This window comes from Anomalospiza imberbis, chromosome 6 (assembly GCF_031753505.1).
Source record: "Anomalospiza imberbis isolate Cuckoo-Finch-1a 21T00152 chromosome 6, ASM3175350v1, whole genome shotgun sequence".
In the NCBI taxonomy this organism is placed as follows: Eukaryota; Metazoa; Chordata; class Aves; order Passeriformes; family Viduidae; genus Anomalospiza; species Anomalospiza imberbis.
Genome location: NC_089686.1, coordinates 41153829 through 41178868, shown reverse-complemented (window position 1 = coordinate 41178868; position 25040 = coordinate 41153829). Strand labels below are relative to the sequence as shown.

General features: G+C 37.8%; 1 long non-coding RNA gene across 3 annotated transcripts in view; it reads left to right on the top strand.

The window, feature by feature from the left end:
* The window catches only part of LOC137475889 (uncharacterized), a 60954-nt gene that overhangs the window by 28761 nt on the left and 7153 nt on the right, over positions 1-25040 (top strand). For all 3 annotated transcript variants that reach the window (XR_011000109.1, XR_011000111.1, XR_011000110.1), the window contains exon 4: positions 18837-18906. This is a non-coding gene — a long non-coding RNA (uncharacterized lncRNA). The remainder of the gene's footprint in view (positions 1-18836; positions 18907-25040) is intronic.

Here is a 25040-nt window from a genome sequence, read left to right as displayed (position 1 = left end):
CACCTTGAATATAAATAAAGACTTCATTTTTTTATTGCTTAATATAATAATTTAGGCCCATGCAAAGTGAGTGTGAAAGATGATTATTTTGCACTATTTTCTTACTTGAGTCTGTAAATGTGATTCCCTAATACGATACAGAGTACCAGCATGGTGAAACAGGTGCTGATACAGAGCTGAGTATACAAGGGGCAGGACAGCAGAAAATTAGGGCATAGGGGCCTATCCCAGTTCCCCCAAAGGAAATGGGAACTGGATTAAGCCTAAACCTCTAATTACATAGGGGTAATAGTCTATCAGAACTCCCACAGCAAAAGGGAGCTGGATCAAGCCCAAGACTCTAATTGCTTTTTTTCCTTGCCATTTTTGTTCATATATTTTGTTTACTCTGGCTCATCATTACATTATTTTGTAACTATTATGATAGGATTACTGGCCATTAAATATCTGATTTCTGAATGCTATGTCTTGTTCCTTGTCACTGATGTCCCTGATCTATGTCAGAAAGGTTTGTATATTGTGGTTGGTATAGCAAGAGATAGATGCATTTATCTAGTTGATTGAAATGGATCAAGGCTTATACATTTCTGACCAGCACCTCAAAGAGCCATACTACTTTTCTGTGTATAGAAAACAATACAGTGCAAGGCCACACCAATTCTTTTTTCTTCCCATTTTTTAATCCTGGTGTTCATACCAATGCCTTTGAACTTCTGTAGTGATGGCTGGATATGTCTAAGGAATTTTGTAAGAAAAAGGTGTTATTGGCTACGTGGTAGATAGCTATTACTTGGAGAAAGTTATAGTGCTGTCATTTTGGAACACCCCAATACATTTGTTACGTTAGTTCAATACTGGATTTCCTCCTGCTCTTCTAAGATTAGCTCTGCAGTGGTATCAACATGTCATTCTACAGTACAGATGTTTGGAGATTTGTCCCCTCTGAATCCCATCCCCAAACATCCCAGCTCTAGAGTCAGAAGAGAATTCTGGCACATGCCAGGCAAGAAGGAGTGTGCCCATGCTTGCAGTGGTACCCTGACTGTGCCGTACTGGCAGTGTCAGATCTACAGGGCTGTACAGAGGCCCTGGTACACGATGGGAATTCTCACTGATGACAGTAGAAACTGCATGCGTCAGTCTGGGCAGGACTCCAGGTAGATGACGTCAGTGTGGCTTGGAAAACATCAAAGTAGGAAATATATGCTGGAGCAGGGGGCATTTCTGCAGTCAGTCCTCACAACATAATTTTACTTAGTTGCCCATTAATAATGTCCTGAGACAGAAGGGTATAGCTTTATTTTTGAGATTTTATTGATTTTTTCCTAATTTGTACTTTCAATTTGTGACCTTAATATGTAAGCTCAAAATTAGGGGAGAGCTTTAGCCAAGACAGGTGTAGGCTTCTGGAAAAGTTTTCTCACAGGAGTGGTAGAAACAGGCAAGCAAAATTAGCTGTGGATTTTGATAAATTAATGAAAAGGTTTGGATAACAAGGTTGTCCAAAATAGGAAGGTTTTACTCATCAACACAGATCCCATCCACTGTATTTATCTGGGGAGCTGAGAAGGAGGTAATTATCAATACTTATTGGAAGGATATGGTAAATCACTGATACAGCTATTCATTGCTTTCTGGGACAGAAGGACTTTGACCAGTTTGGAGGTGTTTTGTTCCCAATTAATATATTTTTGGCTACAGCAGAGGTACAGAAACTTTGAACCAAATAGTAGAAGATGTGTCTGTCAATTAAACTATCCAGGAGATGTATTGGTAAGTGACCTTCGGTTACAGAGATACAAAGACTAAGTAACCTCAGTCACTTCACTGGAATCATTCAAGACTTAAACTGACAGAAAAGAGGAAGGAACGTCTTTCTTTTTGAAACCCTTTTATCGCTTTTAGAATAACACAGCCTTACCGTGTATCTCCTAACTGCAGCAGGAAATATGTTTTTCTTTCAGACTGAACAGTATTTTGGTGTTTAGCTCACCTGACATACTCTCTGTCAAAGAAGGCCATTTTTTCTTTTTGAACTTACAAACCTGGTTTGCAGTGTTGCCAATGTATGTATTAAAATCTGTAGGACCACATCTCACTGTAGGCTTAGCATTTGTTAATATTTGGAAGGGATATTTGTTAAGAACAAGCAGGGTGAAATAGATCACGATAAACAACAAAATGTTTTAAAATAGATCTGAATATCTTGATTAAAACAGATTAATTTAAAATTTTGCAATGAAGATTAGTTAGAACTGTTACAATGATTTGTAAAAAGTAGTATCAGAAGGCCATTTTAGTGACTTGGAGTTTGCTGCCCTGGGCTATGTGGAGCCTGGGAACTCAGGGAGGCAGAGAAGTAAGCTGGCCAGTCCAGCTTCAGTGTTCAACATGACCAAAGTGCACCAGCACTCAGATACTTCAGGCTGTGAGATGGAAGTGAACTTGTAAAAACTGCTTCCTTCAGCAGTTCCGTGTGCTAGCGGCAACAAAGGTAAGGAACCTATTTAAAACATATATTTTCACCAAAATATTTACCTTAGCATTGCTTTTTGGAAAAAGCAATGTAAAAATACCTGTTAGATCCATAAAAAAGATAGGTTCTCTTTTACCGTAAGAGAAAACCATGTTTCATCAGTGGGGAATGACATTGAGGTAAGCAGGTCTTCTCTGTATAGCTTTAATGACAAGACATTGTCATGATTCCCCCCCACCTCCTAAACAACAGATGCAAAGTGTGGTACACCTGCAACCAGTGAAGTTGTTGGAGCTTTGAGGGGGTTCAGAGGGGCTGGCTCTGGCAGAATTCTGCTAGAAAGGGGGAAAGTGCAGGTTTTGTGATACAGCTTTTGTAAATAAATACCTAAATTGCATGTAATTTGACAGCTAAGCATTTCCTTAAGCACTAGTATCAAGATGCTGACTAAAAAGTAAATTATATGAAAAATTTCTACTAGTAAAATCTTCTCTTTCCTAATATAAAAAAGTGGAGAAAATGTTTGTACATGCAAAATGGTTTTTTTGACTTTTTTGAAGGAAAGAGTGTGTATTAAGAAAACTGTTTGAGATAAGTTTAAGAAAAATATGTTTGAATGCAATAATATAAAAAAAAAAACTTTACAAGATTTTGCACACATCTGTAGTTCATTGTAACCAGGGGAAAACTGATTCTTCTGCAGAATGCAGACAAACAGACAACATACCACTAGCTTGGACTGGGGCTCTGTGTAGGTGATGTGTTGGCCCTTGGCAGAGAGTGACTTCACCGTGTTAGGTTGATAACGTTTTAAACAGTTATTTAAACTAAAGTTTAAACATTTTAAACCCACATATCAGCCCCCCAAAATCTGAAAATAAAGGTCCATTTTACTGCCTCTCATAATGCTCATTGCAGATCTCCGTGCTCCAATGCTAAGAGGTCATGATGCTTTCTCAGGCAGATTGAGGTGCCACTCTCTGTAACTCATACAGGTAGTTTGCCAGCATTTCATTGATAAAGGCACATGCAATTGCTAAAATCATTGCAGCTGCAGATGTTTACATCAGTAACTTTGGCTTTAGTTTTGTCGGTAAAATGTGGAGATCTTTCCTCTCAAAATGTTTGGAAGTTTTCTGCCATGGGTCAGTGCTATGTACCACCTAATTCCAGTTTCACAGAGTACATTTATGTGTAGGGAGCTGAATGCCTGTGCTAGGAGTGGGAAATGTTTTGCAGTCACTTCTCTGTAAGATGTGTGCCATAAACCTGCTGCAAAGAATTAACACCACTGGGGGCTAATCACGGAACACTTGCTGACCTCAGGGAATTTCATCAGACCATGCCCCAAGTGGCTTTCAGACCCAGTGAAGGCATTGCACAAGTCATGTGTGCGTTGAGGGTTCAGTTGTTGGTTTTTGAAAGCTGGTTAATGGCTGTTGTCTTTAGTGAAAACAGTGTAATAAAATGTTATTTTCTGCTTAATGCAGAATGTTTTAATTTCTCAGAAGATAGCTCTTAGTCTTTGTTTACCAATCTGGCCCCTCAGGCTGGTCACTTTCATGACTGGGTTGTGCAGCTGAGGGTGAAAGAGCACAGCAAAGATGACACACCTGAGACTGCAGTCAGTGGGAGAGCTACACAGAAGAGCCCTGCCACTGGCAACAGACCAAACTGTGACCATTAGATTGCAGTTCAGTTATAGACATTTGAAAAAACAAATTCTGGGATTAAGGTGTTTGATTAACCCTTTGGAAGTGAGCACTTGTAAAAGCCGGGTGGGGGGGGAGGTTTTTCCAGGAAAGCACCGAAGTATCATGATCTATTGTGGAAGGGCAAATAAAGGGTAAAATCAGCAACTCTATGGCTCATAATACCTGTGGAGCATGTACTTTTTTAAAGTGGACTAACTCTTTTCATACCTTGTAATAGTTACCTTACCTGTATAAAAGTACATTTTCTAGTTGAAATAATTGTCTTTATTTATGATTAATGGCCTCTGAACTTGAAATTCCCTTATTTACAATTAAGGAAATATTCAAAATCACCTGAATAGCCCTAATTTGTATTTATCAGCAGGGCATTTTAAAATTCTTTTTAGAAGTTTAAAATAGGACAGCTTACAAATTACATTTTAAATAGTTTCACATCTCGCTTAAATAGAAGTTTGCTACACATCTTGACTGTAATTTTAGATGTTCTGTTTTAGTTTAGTGAGACAGTTTTTGTCTCAAAAAAAAGAGTAATTCTGAATGGAAATGTTATCAAAGCTTTATTTTTGGCAACAGCTTTTCAAAAGGACACAAGGTGTAGTCTGTTGTGTGTTGTGTAGTTTCAAGCTCTTGCTCTGCTTAAAGTGCTCAGGATTTTGTTCAATCAGGCCCATAACTATCTTTGTCACCACAAATAGAGCCATCAGTGTCACGCTATTCGAAAAAAAGATGTTAACCCTTTCCTGTCCAGCACCTTCTGAAATACTTGCTTCAACTCCAGCAATTCAAAGAACTAGCAGTGGAGAGTTTTGCTAGTTGATTTGTTAACTCTTTAACAGACCATCCTGATTTAACTCCTGGTTTTGGATAATATAAAGGAATTTTCACCAATTCTCCCTCTCTGCTCCTGGTTCACACTTTCTGTGTTTGCTGGGAAAATTTCTTGCCAGCTTGCTTCTTTGTGGGGGGAGAGGTGAAGCCTATGACTTAACAGCAAATAGACTAGAGACATCAAGGTCACAGGTAAAATAGGTAGAACTACTAATTTTTCCAGCTGTATACTAGCAAAAGCATGCATCACAAAGGCCCGATCTTGACCAGCCTCCCATGCTTTTCCATTGCCCTCTCCATTTGACACCTGTAGCTTTGTGGATTGGAAGCCAGCTTTCATCCCAGCTGTTACTGGTGCCCGGGGTCCTGAGCATGCAGGACCTGTGTGCCTGGGACCTCCCCTGCCTGGGGGCTCAAAAGCGTCCTGCTCTGTCTGCACCACACTCTGCTTGGCTTCAGAGGCAATTTTACATGAGACTAAATTGCACTGCTTACTGAAGGAGTTTATAAATCCTGGGGGCTAGATTGAAACAATTAGTTCCAAAAGAGTTTTGTCCTGTAAAATAGCTTTGATCAACATCGGGACTAAACATGCTTTCTGTTCCTTACTGAAAAAAGTAATTTCTGCTGGCTATTTGGAGGCCAAATCCTACAACCTCTAGTGAATATTCATGCATATTCATGAAAATAGTATCAAGGAACTCAATAGGAATATTTCTGTGGATCAGAATTATTCCTCGGAGTGAAGGTTAACATAATATAGCCCCAGCAAAATCTCCAATTGATAATGCTGCAATGCTTCCTCTTTTGGTACCTGGCTTTTAGAGCTAAGTTTTGAAAGCAGTAAATCAAAAGTAAAAGTTAAAACTGTTAATTTCATGTATCCAAGTTCATTATACATCAGACAACATTAAGTATTCCAAATGAATTAAAAACAAGTAAAAAAACCTTTAGCTGTAGTTTTGTTTGAGTTTCTTTTGTTGGATGTTTGGGATGTGCTATAATAAGTTCTACAAAAATTAAAATCTCCAGGACAAGCAGCTTGGATCTTTAACTAAATAAACAAAATTTTGCACAGTACTAGAGTTTTTAAAGTAAAGAAATTGGTGATTTGATTTGTAACAATAAATTGCAAATTTAACTTTGGAACCAGCTTTTTCTTCCAGATGAGGGAGGACCAGAAGTAGCCAGAACATTCAGAGAAGGTAACTGTATAAGCTTTCAAAGCTGCTTCAGTAACATACTGTCTACCACAAACATTATTTTCACAGAATCATAAATCCATACTTTCATATGAAGAGAAATTTCATACAAGTCTCTTGGCCTCCACAGTTAATTTAGGCAAAATATCTACTGCCTTTATATGTATTGTCTGAAATCACTTCTTTCAGGAAAAAAAATGTCTTGAGCTTTATATAGCTTTTATTTGAATATATTACATATTGTGAAATATTGACATACAGAGACAGGTCCTCTTAATTGTCAAGAATTTGGACTTGAAGGAAACTAAAAATTAGAAAAGATTAAAAGTTAGGGAAAACACTTTAGAACTGCAGGCATCAGCCAGACAATTTCAGTGGGCAGCTTTTTTAAAAAGTGAATATTTATACTAAATGGCATCCAGTTCAGAAATAATTTTCAGGGAAGATATTTTCTTATATTCTGGGAAGTTAGACTCATAATAGCCAAAGTACTGCATAACATTCAGCTAAATAAAAAACAAAATAAGCTCAGTTATCTATTACAGATATAAATTGAAGTATTTGTGAAATCTATTTAGAGCAGTGTTTTATACCTCAATATACAGATGAAAAAGCTGAAGTGGAAATATTGTATGCTTTAGCTAAAATACCAGCTAAATATTTTTTTCTCCTTTTGCTGGACTTATTTCCTAACAGTAAAAAAAAAAAGATTTAAATTATTGAATATATCTAACTATTACTGAATTCATATGGTAAAAGTTAGGAGACAATTGGATTTTATATTCTTCTGGACTTATCCTGCTCTCCTGAAATGAGTGGCTAAATTCCATTTGCCTTCAAAGGGAGCTGAATTTCATGTCATCTTTTTAAATAGAATTTATTAACTCTTCAGTATTCTGCTAAATAATAAAACTTCACTGTTTGTATAAAATCAAAGTAACAAAAATTACAGATTAAAATCTAAGCAAACAAGGACTAGCAAATACTGTTAAAAAAAGCTTTTGGGAGATAGCTATTGGTAACCTATTGGCTGATAATTTAATAAAAAGTATTCAGCCTTATTTATCTACTGTTTTTAAGTGGTTTATAGGACTTAGATGTTTTAGATTCTTTATTAAAATACAGAGGATGCAAAAGAAATACAGCCCTGCCTTTGTAGAATAAAGGTAGAAATATGTTTTGACAATTAAAACAATTAAAACTAGCTGCTGAATCTAAAATTTAGTTACCTGAGAACTGACATTTTAATGTTAGCATTAGAAAATAAAATAGGGATATTTTTGCACCAAAAAAGAACTTTTCTTAACAAAATATACAAATTTTCTCTTTCAGGCATTAAAAAAATGATTCATGTTTGTGAGTTTAAATTTGTAGTTTAATAAATACATTGTTTAAATAGTAGTCAGAGACAACCTTTGAAGAAGGACAATTGGTAGGATTAAAACTTAAAGTTTGTACAAAAAGAAAATACTTTGATAAAGGCAAACAGTAAACATAAGTCAGTTTGGGGCTCATCACTATTCCATGAATTCCTTTATATCATACTAATTCATATGACTTTAAGACAAAATTGTTAGAATTGTTACTTATCCTTACTGAATATGTTTCTATTTATAAGTTATGTTTTTTCCTCTTTCAAAAATTGTTATTGATTTTTCTATAGAGAAGCAGAAGAAAAAAGTAAATTCGATCATAATTCACAAATACTCCTCCTATTGAAGCAGACATTTTGCTCTGAAATTACTAATAGGAAATTATTTGAACATTTTTTTTTAAAGTTAATTTATGTAAGAAGCTTTTTGAAAGTTATAGTATTATCTTATAACTGACTGCAGCTAGAACACAGCCTTTTTTCAAATTGAATACTGTACATAATAATTAACAAAACATGTGGATGTAGATACAGTTACAATTATTAGGAACATTAATTTGCATTGTTGAATCTTAGTGGGTAGTTTGTTCTTTCTTAAGACTCTCAAGTAGTTAGCAATGAAAGCAAATCAAGATTAAAAGAATCTGTTTCAAATCTTCCTTAAAAACCTGAAAAATGTTTCTAAACCTTTAAATGTGGTTTGATATATTTTTGCCCATAATGTATAGGTTATTTATAAATCCTTTTTGTGATAAAATATTTTTATTTGTGGATAGTTCATATCTCATTAAACTGAGCAGATAGGGCTACATCATATTTGTTTGTAAGTTTAATTGAGTCTTATTTATTAGAAAAATAAGCTAGAAAAATATTCTACATGAATTTTTATCCAAATAATAGCACTTGTAATAATTATTATATGTTAAAAGTCTCCTACTGATCGGGTATCTGGAAGCTCTCTGTTCAGTTTCTACTTAATATTCTTGAAGTTTTTTTTCCATTTATGCCTTTCAGAATAATAAACACAATATCCCTGTTGCTTTTGAAATTTATAATAAAGAATAAATATTTATTTTGTTTTGACATCAAGAGAAATTACTGGCAGAAGGAAATATGCAGCAATCTTGCACAAGTAACTTTATGAAGTTTTAAAGTCTTTGCAGCGAAGGAGTTAAAAGAACAAAAACAAATGACCCCCTACCCCTCCCATATTTGAATAAAAATATTTCTAAATGTCTGCTGCAATTTTTTAAGAGGGGAAACACCTTTTTTGCTTTGGCACTGTATTAAAATTCAAATAAAAACATTAAAATTCATGGTGAGAGTTCTACCACAGAACTTAGCTTTTCAAAGGCCTGGAAAGCTCCTTAAATTTAATTGAAACTACATTAAAAAAATATGTTTTCATGTACTAAGTAAACCTAAGTGTTTACCTTGGAAAAGAATAACTGGATCTATCTAATCAATGGGGAGAGGAGCACCAGAAAAGTGTTTTTTTAAAAGAATAATAATTACTTCCACACAAAATTTAAATCAATGGGCATTTGTTTCTGGCCATGTTAGTGCTATAATCAGTACAATAAGGTAGATTTTACCAACTAAATGGAAGGTAGGTACAGCTTGATCTGAGCTCAGAGCTGCCTCAGTGTACTGGCAGCACATCAATGTCAGGAACAAAGTTCAACTTCTTTGACTACAGTTTCCACTGAGATACCACCTTAAATTTGAGTTTGCAAATTGTATGTACTTCAGTGAAATCATGGGCTTTTAAAACATGTATTAACAAGCTTAAACATGATTATGTTATTAACTATTTCATTAATTAGAAAGAAAGCTCTGTAAGTCATAATGTAAGCAAAAAAATGGAAAACAGAACTATTGTGTTAATAATATGCTTCATTCTTTATTTTTAAAAGAACAATTTTAGAGGTGAGTTGTAAATTCTCCGGAAAAAATTCACAAATGTATATACCTCTATTGCTTTTTGGAAATGTTTTGTTCTCCTGTCATTAATTATTACATTAATTATGTCCTCTTTTTGCTCTCCAGAAATTATGCCAAAATTGCTAAAAGGGTCAAAATATTACCAGTTTAAATCCCCCAAGGAAATTTTCAAATATTTCTGTATTTCCCATTGCAATAAGGCATATGTGAAAGATGATTCAATGTAATTCATTAATTAAAAAATTTCCAATGATGAAGATTCAACTATAAATTATTATTCCAGTAAACTCTTATTTTATATTTTTTTTTCTGTAGGATACCGTAAATATAAGACAAAGTCCTACATTCAGAATTGCAGCTGATAATAGAATAAGATTAGGCAAAGCAGAATTTGGAATGCAGTTTCCTCATTTCTGTCTGTAATTTTATAACCATAGGAATATCTATATTAGAGGTTCCAAGTTGAATACTTTTCTTCTGGTACAGTTATCTAGATTTCTATTCTATTTACTAAGACTGATATTTTTGCCACAGTTTTCATTGTTAAGGTATTTCAAATAAGAAGAACCAATTGCTTGGTCTCTGGTCTCTAAAAATCCACCCTGTCAGGATGAGAATTAATTAATACAGCTTTAATTAACTTTAACTTTTCTCTTTCCCTTTTTCTCCCTGGTTAATTTGGTAAAAGGCAAAAATAGAACTCAGATTAGTGCAATTTCATCTGCCATGGCTGGGGGGTTGGAACTAGCTGATCTTTAAGGTACCTTCCAACTCAAACTATTCTGTGTTTCTGTAATTTCCTAACTCATACCAAATCCTCTGTTTCTGTACGACAAATTCTTGGGGTAATAATGACATGCTGCTGCTAGCATGAATTTGTTAACCTAAAATATACCATTCATTAAATTTAATTCACTCAAAAAAGTCCAGTTAATTTGCCTCAATATTTATCAGAGTTGCAAATTGGGATTTTAGTTATCAAATCTTAGTTTTAATGGTCATTATACTTATCATATAGAATGCTACTTAAACAATCAGGCCCCATGCTTTTAAGATTTAAAGCAACCATTCAAGTCATCTTCACCACTGTTCTGCTATAATAATGCAGCAAATCTGTATTTCATGTCATAGGGGTTTAAGATGAGATGGTGCTATGTGCACAAGGGCATCTAATTGGAACAAAAAGGTAAGCAGTCAGAATATGAGGATATCTGGATTTAAGTGGGTTAGCACCAAACTTCTTTGTAAATTGCTTAATTGAAGATATGAAGTTTCAATTCATATAGAATCATAGGTGTGAAGATGTGAAATTATACAGACTGTGTGATGTATATAAATCCAGCCAAGAGCTTGTCAGTGATCATTGGGCTCATGTGATAGCAGTGACTTGTACTGCAGCCTAACTCCATCCTGAAATGGAGTCCAGAGTTGAGATGTGGATGAGGAGGGGGTACAGGCAAAGCTTTGCAGCTGGAATACAAGCCTGCCCACGCTCAGAGCAGCCCAGCTCTTGGATGGGGACCATTCCAGGTCTGTGATACCCAAGTCTTTCAGAAATTTAGGGTCAGGCTTGTTTTAGTAAAAAACTATTTGGCTACATTCTAGTGCATAGTGCAATTGGTTTCAGTTTGGTTGTATTTATCTGAATTTTTGTGTATAATATTCTGTATTTATGGCTTGGACATAGTGATTGTTTTAACTGCTTGCTTAAAAGAAACTGAAACTTTAAGAATAGAGAGGAATTATTTTTTTTACCAAAGAAAATATTATATATAGAGCAGACTCTGTATAATATACCTAGCTGCTGGTGTATTTATTCCTTATGCATATAAGGTGGGAGGTAGCATGAAGCAAGAAGGTATTAATGGCTGCCTTAAACTAACAACTGGTAAAAATCAAGTGGATTCTGACAGAAACACTTACCATTTGTTGGAGTTTCACATGTGTCTCATTTTCCAAATTTAATTAAAATTCAGGATTTTTCCTGTATACATTTTCTGAAATTTCAGAGTTTACTGGTCACACAAGGGTGTGCAACAGTAGTGGAGTATGGGTCATATTCTTCAACTTCGTGGCATACAAGCTCTGAAGGTTCAAAAGGGGGAAAAAGTCTCAGCTAGGTTGTGCCAATTAACAGTGTTCTTTCAACGCTTAGTTTATTTGAGAAGTTCAACTGAGTGAAGTTTGAATTGATCTGCCCAACCTTCTGGCAGCTCTCTGGGTGCCTTTACAAAACACAGCAAGACCAGCTTCAATACCATTCATGGGAGAGACAGAAAACCTGAGCAGAAATACCTGACCTTAACCTATGTGAAGTGTCCACTTCATCCTGCTTTGATCAGGAGTATGTACTTGGGCCCACAGTCACTGTTTACACATAGGTCTGTAATCTATTATCATGTGGATAACTATCTGGCCAAATTTTTCTTCTTCTCTCCCCTTTTCTCATTTCTGATTATTTTAATTATGGTTGGGTAGCTGGGGAAGAATATTTTGCTATTAGCTGTGACCAGAAGTCCTACAGTATTTAGACAAATACTGTAAAACACCATTAATATTGAGGTGCTGCAAAATCATATAGGACAGTAAAAAATGTCCATGGAAAAGACTGACAGGGCTTAATTTTTCATAAAAATCTGTAGGATTATTGATGTAATTTTTATACAGTACTTTTACTTTTTTTTTAATAGGAAAAGATCAAAGTCATACCTGTGATATTTCTGAAACCAGAACACTGCATTTCCTTTTTATGGAAGTCTACTGAATTTTGTTTAATCCTATTTAAATTGTTACATCATGCTCATAACTGCACTGTTGAAAAGCCACTTGCTTAGTGCTAATGAGTGTGTTTTGATATTTGAGAATGACTTGACTTGGTTCCCAGGAAAGGGATGGGTGTACCATATATCCAAGATTAGTTGGACCCAGCTTGGTTTACAATCCATGAAGAAGCATTCTTGAGGACTAGACATAGTACAGTTTTGGATGGTCCTCCTGAGGATAAAAACAGATGTTCTGTTAGTCTCCTGTTAGTAGATGGTTTCTGATCTTCATTATGCTATAAATTTCTAGCCAAACTTTTGTTGTCCAGAGGGTATTATTTTTTACACTAGGATGTTAAGAGGGTGGGAGAAGAAGGGGTCTTTTATCTTTTGCAAGTTTAATATTAACTGACTTGAACACATTTGCCTAGGTGCCCTGGAATGTCAACCAAGATGTAGAAATACATTTCTATGTAGAATATATGTATGAACATGTAGAATATGACGTAAAATAAATTATTTAAGATTTGCTGTGGGAGAAATCACACACTATCTTCTCCCAGAAACAGTTAGGAAAGGACTTAGGAGTGTACAAAGCTGGTCTAAGAACAAGAAAACCGAAGGACTGTTTGGCAGTAAGTTATTTTTATAGTTGAAGCTCTTCGAATGGTAGAGAGAAATCAAGCAAGCTCATCATCTGTCTGCATACAACCCAAAAGGTACCAAGTTCATAATATATTTTGGGGCAGGTGAAGTCCGCAGGATTTTTACACATGCTGAGCACTTCCTCCAGCTAAAATGAGTCGTGTGTAGTTTCTTCCCATTCATCCACTAATATCTCATTCAGAAGGACCAATCCTTTCAGACTGTGAGGGTCATGCCCTACTTTTTAATTGTAGGATACTGAATATATGGCAAAAAGGTAGTCCCTAAATGATGTGCTGTTAATTGATCAAGTCTGATAAATCTGCTACCAGTCGGCCAATCATCAGGGAAAGTTTTATGTATCTTTTTTTTTTTAATCTCATAGGGAGGTAACCTGTGGTGCAGTTCCTTTTCCTGTTAGCAGGCAGCATATGCACTTCCTTATTTCTACTGTATGCAATGTCATTATGTCCTTTAGTACAGTGTTTATTGAATTTTCTGAATCTGCAATTTCCTTTTGATTCACCTCTCTCCCTGTCACTGTCTTGAATTCTTCCCTTTTTTGATGATAGATTTTTGTAATTGCTGCCTGAAAAGTAACTTTTTCAGGGAGACTGGACTCACTGACAGCAAGTCAAGGTAGTTGGTAGATCAGTGGCTACTGTAGATACTTGCAGGAGCTTCTCAGTCCCCAGCTGTTAAAACTGAGATACTCCGGACAAACTTTGGGGTTTTAACACTCTGAGTATCATTGTCCTTTGGCAACCCATGGTTTGAGAAACAATTGTTTAGCAGAGGCAAAGTTCCCATTGAGTGATGAATTCCCCAACAGCACAGTTTTAGAAAGTGTCAGAAAGCAGGTTTTTTTAACCTAGATTCAGAGAAGGTCTGCTGATAGTGACAGAGGATCTGCGTAATTCCGGAACAGTGCAAAGTCTCTGTGATAACCTGAGTTTCAGCTGCTTTCTCTCATGTTTCTCTATAAACAAAATTATTCTTTGTAAGGGATATGGGCCATAGAAGAGGTTTTGATGTTGGTATACTTACTTTAATTTAAGGAAAGAATTAAAGTATTTTTCCCCTATGTTGTGTGTCTATTGTTTTAGATCCTTGATCAGCCAGTCTTTAGTTAGAAGTTGCAAAAGACTATTGGAAATCTGTGACGTTGTGTTACCTTGGTTGCCTAAAAAAGGACCAAATAGCATTTATAATCCATGTGTTGTAATAGTCACTGTATCTCTGAGATAACCCTGTTGTGCAAACAGGAAGATGCTGTTCTATCACAAGCCAAAGGAGGGGTTCCAACACTACTGGGATTCTCTGCATGGATCCCCATCCCCTGAGCTAGCCTGGTTATTGCTGTGCTCATCTTGGTCTCTCCTATGTGAATGCCCCATTGAATTAGGATCAGGGCACTGCTTAAAGATCAGGAAAAGGTAAAGACAGCTTTTTGGTGTATTTGAGACTGAACTAGAGTGAAAGAGAGGTGAAAAGTCAGTGATCCTAGCTCATCTGTCACAGACACTGTTTGACCTGTTCACATCTCTGTTCCTCTGTTTAACCTACCTGTCATCACAGTTACTCTCCACTTGCAAGGATTACGAATAATGTGACAATTAAATAGCACCAGGTGTTATGGCTAGTGCCTTCCAAGACAAATACACAAGCAAGTATTTGTTAATAGTTGCTCTGCTCCTTGTGTCCAGAAGGAAAAAGGAGAGAGAAGCGGACTGTCCTTGTGATAACCTCTTGTACTGCAGCAGAACCTGTCAGACGAGGGCTGCAAACCATTAGGAACCCCAAGGAGAGACTGCAGAGCCCTTCAAAACTGCTGGCTTGGCTAGGACAGACACCTCATGAAGAGTTCCCTTCTTTGCATTTCAGGAATTAGTATAAGATTAAGTATCTTTGAAGTAACACCAACCCTCTTTCTATTTTCTTTCCTGTGTAACTGTCTTTAGCCTCTCTACCACTCTCACAGTATTTCAAAGAGTTCCTTGAAATACTTGCTATGAGCCTTAATATCCTTATTATTGGAAGGGAAAAGATAAATGGCAATCACAGAGCTAAAATTATCTACTTTTAGAAACACAAAAATGTACAGCAAATATTTATATAAAATTCAGGTAAAATACAGGCCAGAATGCTCCAGAAGAAAATAATTTCTATGAGTGCACCAAGAACAGCATTTAAGAACAAGGCTAAGTTATGAAGCACATCCTGTAAAGGAACCATTTTGAAACAGGCCATTGTATTTCCTGTAATTGTTTATCTGATTCCACTAATATTAATTGATAGATATTTACTGATACTTGAGTGCTCACTTAAGTTTCATCCTATATTAAAGAAATTGATACAACTCAGGGATGTTGTCCGAAAAGCTAATACAAGGAAAGCTGACAGTAGCAAAGTCTTTCTTCCAGGACATTATTACTGGGGCAGATGCAGCTGTGGGTGAAAGCCTGATGTAAAATCTGTGTAATAGCTAACTCCCACCAAAACAGTCTATCAACAGAGTGATTGGACATTAGGAAATTAGGGACAAACAAGTCTTAGATGTTGCTGTTAGGAGAGAGTGAATTTTGGCACTTAGGAGGAATATGGGTGGATACCCTGGGACGCAAATGTAGCATGTTGTGAATATGTGAAAGTCGGTGTTGTGATTGTGCTTTCCAGCAAACTAGGTTTTCTGTGACCCGGGTCATGGTGGTCTGTTTTTGTATGGTACCGAGGCACCTTAAAGTGTGGTTTACCTAAATGAGTGAATAACCCCACTGAACATGGGGTATATTTGTACACTTGAAATTTAGTGTAAGTCTCGTGTTGAACTTGCCTTGGAAACAAAAAGGGTGTCTTCTTGGGAAAGGAGAGGAAACATTGTGGTTGAGAAGGAAGGCAAAGACAAATTCTTTGAGAGAGCAGTTATTCCTCTTCCATGTAGTAATATCCAGGAAAAGAGAAAGCAGGAATGTGTGCTACATGTGTGCTGTGGAAGCTGCTCGTGTCTAGACGTGTAACGTGACAGTAGAAGTCAAATATACAGTACCACAGATTACTGGGATAGAAAAGTGTGTGAATGTGAAGTAGATGCAATGAAATTCCATGTTTTTATTCACATTTCCTGTGGTGAAATAAACAGTAATGTAAATAAAGCTGTGCTATAAGTATTCTCACAGGAGTTGCATGGGTGAGCTTTTTGTATTTGACTTTTGGCATGTCAACGTGACAATAATTTCTGTAAGCAGCTAGTGACAATTTCTATGTGTGCTTGTGGCACACAAAATTTGTACGAAAGAAGTTGAAAAGCAACTTTTGCAAGGCTCCTATAAACCCCTAGGTCTTTCCTTTACGTCTCAGTGTCTCAGAAGCCCTTATGTCTACAAAGGCAGAAACTGCAGTGCTCTGGTAGCTAGAGAAAGATTCCATTGTATGTCTATGTGCTTGCCTCCATGTGTGTAAGGTAATATAAAAGGGAATATACAGGTTTGGAAAATATAAATGCAAGCCGGTTCTTGTGCTGCTGTTGACTGTTTTGTTGCTTAGAGCATTGTGGTTCATCCTGAAAAAATGAGGGTTACAAAAGTGTATGCTTTGGAAACTTTATTTAGACGAGGTCCTGGTGCAAGAGAGTAAAGGTTCTGTCTGGGCTGGAGTGTTTTTTTAAATAGATTGCACTTGGCACGAGGAGGAGAAAGAGTTACCGCAGTTGGTAGCAGGGAGACGCAGTGTTTCCTTTCCCATACAAACCAAAGTGAACATATGCCCTCTAATTTCCTATGGCCTATGTCAAGAAGAGTATTTATTGCTAATTTAAAAGCATACAGAAAGGTAGATGCAGGGACCATTATTTTTTCCCATGAGTTTGCATAGGAAAATAATTAAAGGCAAACATTGTATGTTATAAGGAATATATTGGTCTGCATATGGCATTCTTTTGTTGCAGATTACAGACCCGGTGGCCTGATCCTGCTATCACTGAAGTGAATGGCACATTTCCTGTTGATTTCAGGGAAAGAAAGAGCAGACTATAACCCAACAGGAGTTGTAGGTGAAAGCTGCTCCTTTAGAAGTATGCCACCCATTATATTTAGGCTCCCGAATTACTTTTTCTTAGTGTCCTGGGAAGTAGATGGACACAAATTGTTCATATTAAAAGTATAATGAGGATTGTTTAAAGATGTAAATGGTGTCTTAAACATTGCTGAACCAAAAACATAAAAGATTCTGCCAGTGTGTGAAAGTGAAACTAGCTGAGAACAAAAGTGAAACCAACAGGCAACTCTCCCTTCCCAGGCTGAGTGAAATGCAGAAATCCTAAAGTGCTGATGCTTAACAGTAAATTTGAATTTTAAAATTTCCTTTACTTTTATTAGTGTGAAAAAGTGTTGCTAGTGATCTAAATGAAGATTTCCCCTAAGATAGGTGTTTTCTCATGATGGTATCTCTTTAACAAGTCAGAACCAATTAAAAATGTCAATTTTTTCTTTATGATATTTAGGGGCATCTGTACACATTACCCTCTTTTTCTTACACATTTTCCTTTTGCATGCGTTGCATCACAGACTTGTAAGTCATGTACCCTTAAGATTATGACAGAAGCATGTGCTAGAGCAGGACAGAATTGACCTTGCTTTACAAAAGTATTGGTGACTGTAATCAGCAAGTTTCTAGAGAAGGAAAAGTATCTTTAAAAATATATGAAAGGGATGGTCGAATGTATTTAATTGAGAAAACACCAAAAAATAGCAGTGTAGCCATGCGGAGAGACAGACATTCAGTTCTTCCTGCCTGATCTAGTAGGATCAGAAGCAGACAAATGTACAGGAAAGTGGGGCAATACCAAACAAAACAACAGCAGAGGGTAAAAAAAAGCATTGGATACCTCGGACAAAAAGAGAGAATGGAGGAAATAAGTGGTTTAGATAAGTTAATTTTGTGCAAAATTATTCCTTGTTTCACATTTGTCAGTATCTAGGAAATTGTGTGTAAAAATACATGTGTGGCAAGAGTCTGCTATAGATCTCAGTAGTATGAGGAAGGTAAATACATGGAAGGAAAAGGGTATGAGATGACAGTTTTTTTTAAGGCAGTTTAGTCATGAATACTACACCCTACAGTGCTGAGGCTTTCTGACCATGATTTATGTTGATAATGCTTATTAAATGACATACTGAAGCAAGGTGGGTTTTTTTTTTCTAATTTAGCACACTGAATTTGTACTCATTATCTTAAATATTTTTCCCTCTCACATTTGTTTGGAAAAGTTTAAAGGGAAAAGTGGTGGGGGGAGGATGGTGTACAGACAGGGATTTTAGGTGGTATCTACCTTGCAGGTGGAGAGAGGAGATAGAAGCCTCAAAACTACAGGCCTATGTAAATTCTGCAGCATCAGAACTAAGTACAAAATAATAAAAATCACAGAAAAATGGGTAAAGCAAAGACCATATTTATCTGGGAAGGTATTCAACTTTTAAAGCCGAGGAGGGAAAAGTTGCTGTGGGAAGAAATATTTCAGGGCTTTGTCCCTCATGTAAATGGCTTTTAAAAAAATTTCAATGTATGTAAAATATATATATATTTAAATATAAGATCCTACCACTTGCAGATTAAATATTGCTAATGAGATGGAGCATGCAGTGATATAGAGGCCTCTAAGAACTGAAAAACAGGCCTGGAGAATGTACTTCAACTGACAATGTATGGAACTAATTTTTGACATGTGTACCTGACTCATCAAAACCAATTTTGAGGACTCGGACTCGAATGTAATAAGAGTTTTTAAAATGCTTTTCAGACGAAAAGATATAAAGCTTTTTGAGGGCCAGATAATTTGAACGTGCAAAAATGTGCCTGGGTATACAACAATTTAATCTATTCCTTCTTACATTACAGAGAGCGTGGCACAGCCCCTGTTCTGGGACAGAAGGACAGACGTCCAAGGGACATGGGCATTTCTTCTCAGGTAACCTGCTCTTACTGATGGCTTGAGAGAGATAAAAAATAACTATTCTGTTCAGATTAAATAATACCTGACCTTTTGGCCTTTTAGATTTTGGTGTTTATTGACATTTCAGGCAAACATAGATAGTTTTGTTTTATTTTGAGAGAGGTGAGGAGGCAAAGTGTTGTGAGGGAGGGAAGCTAATGCCAAGTCCTTCTGTTGTTCAATCAGTTGCAGGAGAACAGCAGTGCTGACAGTGGTATACAGGATTTTCCCATTAAAAGATGGAAATGATAGGATATTATAGAAAGATCAATATATTTGTGAACTGTGCTGTGTGTTTCAGTTTGCTTCTTATTAGAACAGCTAATAAATTGGAAGTTGATGCTACAATCTCTGGTTGGTCAAAGACAGGGCTAGAAAAAATAGTTCTTTCTAATTGTATGTGGTTTTATGGTGTTGACAAATATATTTGATGTGATAGCAATTAAAAATAGTCTGTTCTGATTAAGTTGAAGGGCCGAGACTTGGTTTTAAAGCGTGCTGGTTAAATAAGCAAGAGTCAGTAAATGGCATAAAGCTCTAGATAGGATGTTTTCTGAGAAAATGCAGTTGCTTGAGGTCAAATTAGTGAATAAGTAAAATTTTCTGATCAGGAAAGAGTCTGTATTTCTGAGGTATTTTAAATTCTGTGTAAGCTTTTTATACACCAATACATAGAGGAGCTGTGTTAAAGTGTTGGAGTTGCTATTGTGTTACAGTACGTCACTTGCTCTTCCTGGTTTGAATTGTTCATTCACCTCTGATAATTAGGACAAGAGAAAAATATAAATTCCATTTACCAAATAGGATGTTTGTAGCATTGAAAAAAGGGAGAGATTAAAGATGATTAGAAGACTCTAAAATCTAAAATGTTGTTCTGTAGCCTTTGAAAAAGCAGAAATCTAAATAGTAATATTTTTACAGGCAAAATAATATACATTATCTAAAATTAAGTATAAACTGCTGTTAGAGGAGTTTTGAAATAAATAGTATGTGCAGATAGGTAGTTAGGATTTTAAGTATTTTTCTTCCCCTATTCTCTCTCCTCAAGGAAAATAGAAGGATTTCTTTCAAATATAAAAGGAATAAATAAATAGAATTGGAATGAAACATTATGCTAGATATTTCGTGAAATTTGTTTTCTTATAAGTATTTTGGTTTTAAATCTAATTGCCGTGAAATAGTTCAGATCTCAAAGTTTGTGGAGAGGAAATGTTTCAGCATCTTTGTTCATACCTGAGGAATCCATTTTAGAAGTCTATATTCCCTGTTTGCAAAATACATTTTTATTAGATCTATGTATTTGGGTTAAGACTTACTTAAAATTACTTAATTAGGTTATACTGCAATTCTAAGTGATTTAAAAAGAAGGATTATGATAATATGACAAAACATAACACTATTTTCATTGAAATTCTTAAATAAAGCCCTTTTAACATGCCAATTTTAAAAATCTATAAATTTAGGGTGTTAAAATAGTACAAAATATAAAAAGGCTGAACTTATAATGGAATGTATAATCCTGTACCAGTGAGCAGGGATTTTGTAGGTACGTCTGGAACATGGCAGGAGGTCATTTACACCTTCAATTTGGTTTTGAGCATTTTTCTCATGGCATTGTTGTTCTTCTTACTTTATTATGTATATGTAAACACTTATAAAATGGTTTTGGTTGATTTGTGAGGAAAAAATATAGAGAAAGAGGTAACAGTGTAGGTGCGCTAAGCTGGATGGAGACTGACTGTGTTTTCCCAGGAAATTCTGAAAAATATACCAAAGTAAAATTTGCCACAGTAAAGAATAAATTCTAAATAATTGTATTCGGGCTGTTTGCAATTGTGCAGCTGTGAATTGTCTTTAAAAACCTCCTGTAAATGTCCAAAAACAGTGCAACATAAAAAGGTTTTCCAATTGTGTTTTCTCTAGATAAATCTATGGGCTTGTAAGCTGATTTCAGGGGCAGGGTGTTAAAAAATGAACTTTAAAGAAAAGGAGCTATGTGTGGGCTTTTCTCATGGATAAGTTCGCTTGTTTTTTTTTCTAAAAAGGAAAACGTATATGTGTTTCTTTTCTCTGTGTTGTTTATAGTTTGAAATAAATAATACATTTGTAGTGATTTAATTTTTTTAAAGACGTAGTTGTATGAAAAATCTGGCAATAGGTTTGTTTTACTTGTAATTTAATATTGGAGAAATAGGAGAACGTTTCTGGATATTTGCATTTGTTTCAGAGGTTGGAGCCTAAGCTAGATTTCTGTGTAGTCTGTCAGGCAGTTACACGTCTGAGCATGTTACAGTCTGTAGCATTACAAATTAGAGCTATTTGACTTTTATTTGCTGCATGAGGCTTTCATTAAAAAAATTGCAAATAAAATAGAAGAATAGAGGATGAGGTCTGCGTGTGTGCAGGGGCTGTTTTGGGGTGCGATGCCGAGGGTGTGGAGGGGGGCTGGGTGAGACCCAAGGGTTTTACTCTGGGGTGCTGCTTTTGCCTGGACTTGTGCTATCTGCCCGGGTCCCTCAGTGACTTTATAAATTGAGTCCAGCTCTCTGGGATATTTTTTAGTTCCCAGCAGGGTCGTTGCATGCACATTGTTTGCTACTTATTTTAAGAGAGGAGCTATAAAAGTACTGTATGTGTTAGTCACACGTATACTGAGCACCTGTATGAAGAGTGTATGGGAAGGAGGGCAGAACATGAGTTTGTGACTGATTTTCACATTAGTTTCACTACAGGATAGCCCAGCATTTCCTAGTAACTTTGTCACGAAGTTTTCTGGGGGTTGTAAAGCTATTTTGGAGTTAATTTGCTTATTACAATTTGCCTCCTCAAACATAAACAATTTCTTTTAAAGCCCCACCAGCTAGAATAAGGTGGTTCCCCTGCTTTTTACCATCTGGCAGGGAGCGTGCAGCTAATGCCAGTAACTGTGGCTGGGACCAGGCAGCACACTGCGGGATTACACAAACCCGCCACAATGGCAGCGGCCCGGGGCCGCCGCTGGGCCGGGCCGGGCCGGGCCGGGCCGGGCCGGGCCGGGCCGGACCGCACCGCTCGGAGCGAGCTCCGCCGGCGAGCCGGGGCGGGGTGGATTTTGCTGGGGGGCCTCGGAGGCGACGGGCCGGGGTCCCGGGCAAGGAGCTGCCGGGCAGCGGCGAGGGGGGGCCGGGCGGGCCGGCGGAGGCGCCTCGGCGCCGCAGAGGGTTAACGGCGGCGGGGCGCGGGGGCCGGCGGGAGCTGTAGGCGCCGCGGCATGACGGGAACCGCCACGAGCGGCCGGGATTCGCCGACAGCAGCCGTGACGGCGCCCGCCCGCTTTGCTGCGGGGGGGCCGCAGCTGTCCCGTCGGGCGGGAGCTCCGGCGCGGCCCGGCCCGGCCCGGCCCGGCTCAGCCGCCGCCCTGGGCCGGCCCGTGCCCGGCCGAGCGTCTCTGCGAGCGCCGGCGTTATCCCCGCGCCCTGAGCAGCGGCCCCGGGCCGCGGCCCGGCCGGCGGCGCGCCGCGAGCGCCGGCAGGTCAGTGACGGCTTTGTCCCGGAGCCGGTGGTGCTGGGGTGCCCGGCCAGCCCTGGCCGGCCCCGGTATCGGCGGAGCCCCTCGCTGCCGGCGGTTCCGCGCTCGGACCGGGCCCTGGGGCATCAGCCCGGTCCGGCAGGGCTCGCCCGGAGCCGCGTCCTCCCGAGAGGGATTTGCTGCGGTTCAAGCACACGGGCGGCTCGGCCGCGCTGGCTCTGCGGCTCCTGCAGCCCCGCCGCACCTCTGGCTGCTCGGGGCCCCGGAGAAGCACCGGCTCACGGGCTCACTGCGTGTGCGCACCTCGGCTTCCTCTGCGCGCTGAGCTCCGCAGCGAGCCCCAGAGCACACGGGTGCTTTGCTTGCGCGGATAGCGAAGGCTGGCGCGTGGCAAGAAGGGGTCGAATGCTTTTATCTGCAAGCTGGGTTTTTTTCCTTTTCAGTTTTTTCAATGTGAAGTGAAAGAATGACGGTGCATGAAGGTGCTGAAGTGCGTTGAAGTTATGGGACAAATCCAGGAAGCAAACGGGACTTGGTAGTTCACCCGATAGAGGGGTATTTTCTCTAGGGACAAAACGGGGAGGGAAGAAAAAGGAGGCAATTAACACTACGTTTTAATTTAATTTACGCCAATAGTGCGAAGTCAGTTTTTGTTAAACCTTCTGAATATTTAAAGTAACTTGTTAATTAACTGGGGATAAGTTACTCTATGTTTCAAATGCATCACAAATAATAAATCAGTCTAAGTGAATTTAGTAAATTTTGTTTGTGTATTTTTGTTTTCCTCCTTACTTTGGAAACAGATTTTGAAAGACAGTGGTGTCATGTATACGCAGCTGCACTTGGGGCTGAACATACTTAAACTTCTCTTGGGATTGGAAATATTCTTGTGAGGTTATTTTCCTTGCTAATAGTAATCCTTCTGAGATTCAGAAGAAGACTAATTTATTTGTTAACTAATAAATAAAGTGCAGAGAAAATTACACTCTTGAGCTCAAACAACAACATAAAAAGGAGGTTTGTCTTCTATTGCTTAGTTTCTGCAAGAGATATGTGAGGAACTCTACAAACATTTTTGAGTCAGAAAGCACGTCCGATGTAGCCAATGATATCACCTGAAATACAGTTCTCAAAGCATACATAGATGGTTCTCAGAAGAAAACAAAGAAATGAAATGTATGGTTTTTTTCAAGGGAAGGTATTGTTCAAGTGGAGGAAAAAATGTTGTTTTGCTTATGAAATAAATTGTTGAGTAGCCACAGAAAAGGGATAAGTGCCTTCAGTGCCAGCATTATAAACTCTCATGGTTTGGACTTTCAGAGTGAAGCTAATGAAGATGGCTTGAGATACAAAATTAGCAAGTCCAGAACAAAAGAAAGCAGAAAAGATCAAGGCAGGAGAAATATGATTAATCTATTGTAAGGGGTTCTAAACTTGTTAGTGTATGGCCTACTCTGTTCCCATTCTAATCATTGCTTTTCCACTTTTATAATAGTACAACCGTACAATAGTAGGTTTTCCTGGATTCTGTTTTCTTATTTCAGTGGCAATGCATTAGCACTGCAGCTGTGCTTTAGCACAATAAATACAGTATATCCCCTTGCCAAAAATGTATAATCTACCTGCAAATACTGTACTGTATTAGTAGTGGAAGCTACACGTAAAGGGGGTCAAATAGTTGAGGGTACCCAAAGGGAAAGATGAGGTTAGTAATAGAGATTATGTAATCTGGCAGACATTGTACACTTAGCTGTAGGACAATTTTTGAAGGGCAAAATAAAATCACAGAAGGGTGGGATGAAATGCAGCAGGTTTAGCAAAAAAAGGCTGTGCCAGACTATCTGTGTTTCATTGTGAGGAAACTTTGATACTGTACCATGTGAGGAAATCATATAAAACAGAGAAGAATTTGGATTAATTGCATTGTAAAGTGACTTTGGAATGAACTGACAGATAACAAGTGGAAAGAGACTATATTGATGGAAAGAAGGCTGCAAACTGGAGGTTTTGAGGACTGTTGGAATTCTCTCCTTAGTGACACTAGTGAAAAAGTACAACAGTGATAAAATCTTATGACACAAAACTGGTGGACTGTATTGATAGGAGGATTGGAATATCCATGTGCTGACACGATGAATCAAAACTGAGATTAATAGAATTAGATGAGATTTAGTGATGCAAATAGAAGCTGATCACAATTTATTCTGTTACTTCAGTGACAGGTTGGTAGCTGGTGTAATAGCAGCAGAATGATAGCATGTGACGTGGCTGAGAAAATAATAACAAAAAAGATAGTGTCCTAGGAAGTGTTAAGGGATGGATTTCCTCTGTGTATAGAAAATATTGCTGTCAAAGTGTATGGCATTAGTAAGACCTTATGTGGAGCCCAGCTATCACCCTCATTCAGATAAATGGGTTCAGACAGATGGGTGGAACAGATGCAGAAAAGGACCACATGGATGTTAAGAGGAATAGAGAGGCTTAACAGAAATACACAGAAGTGACAATTACACTGTTATATAAGGAAGGAAAATAATTATATGAGCTCAAGATTAGAATAAAGCAAAACAAATGTGTGTAAAAGGGATAATGGGGAGACTTT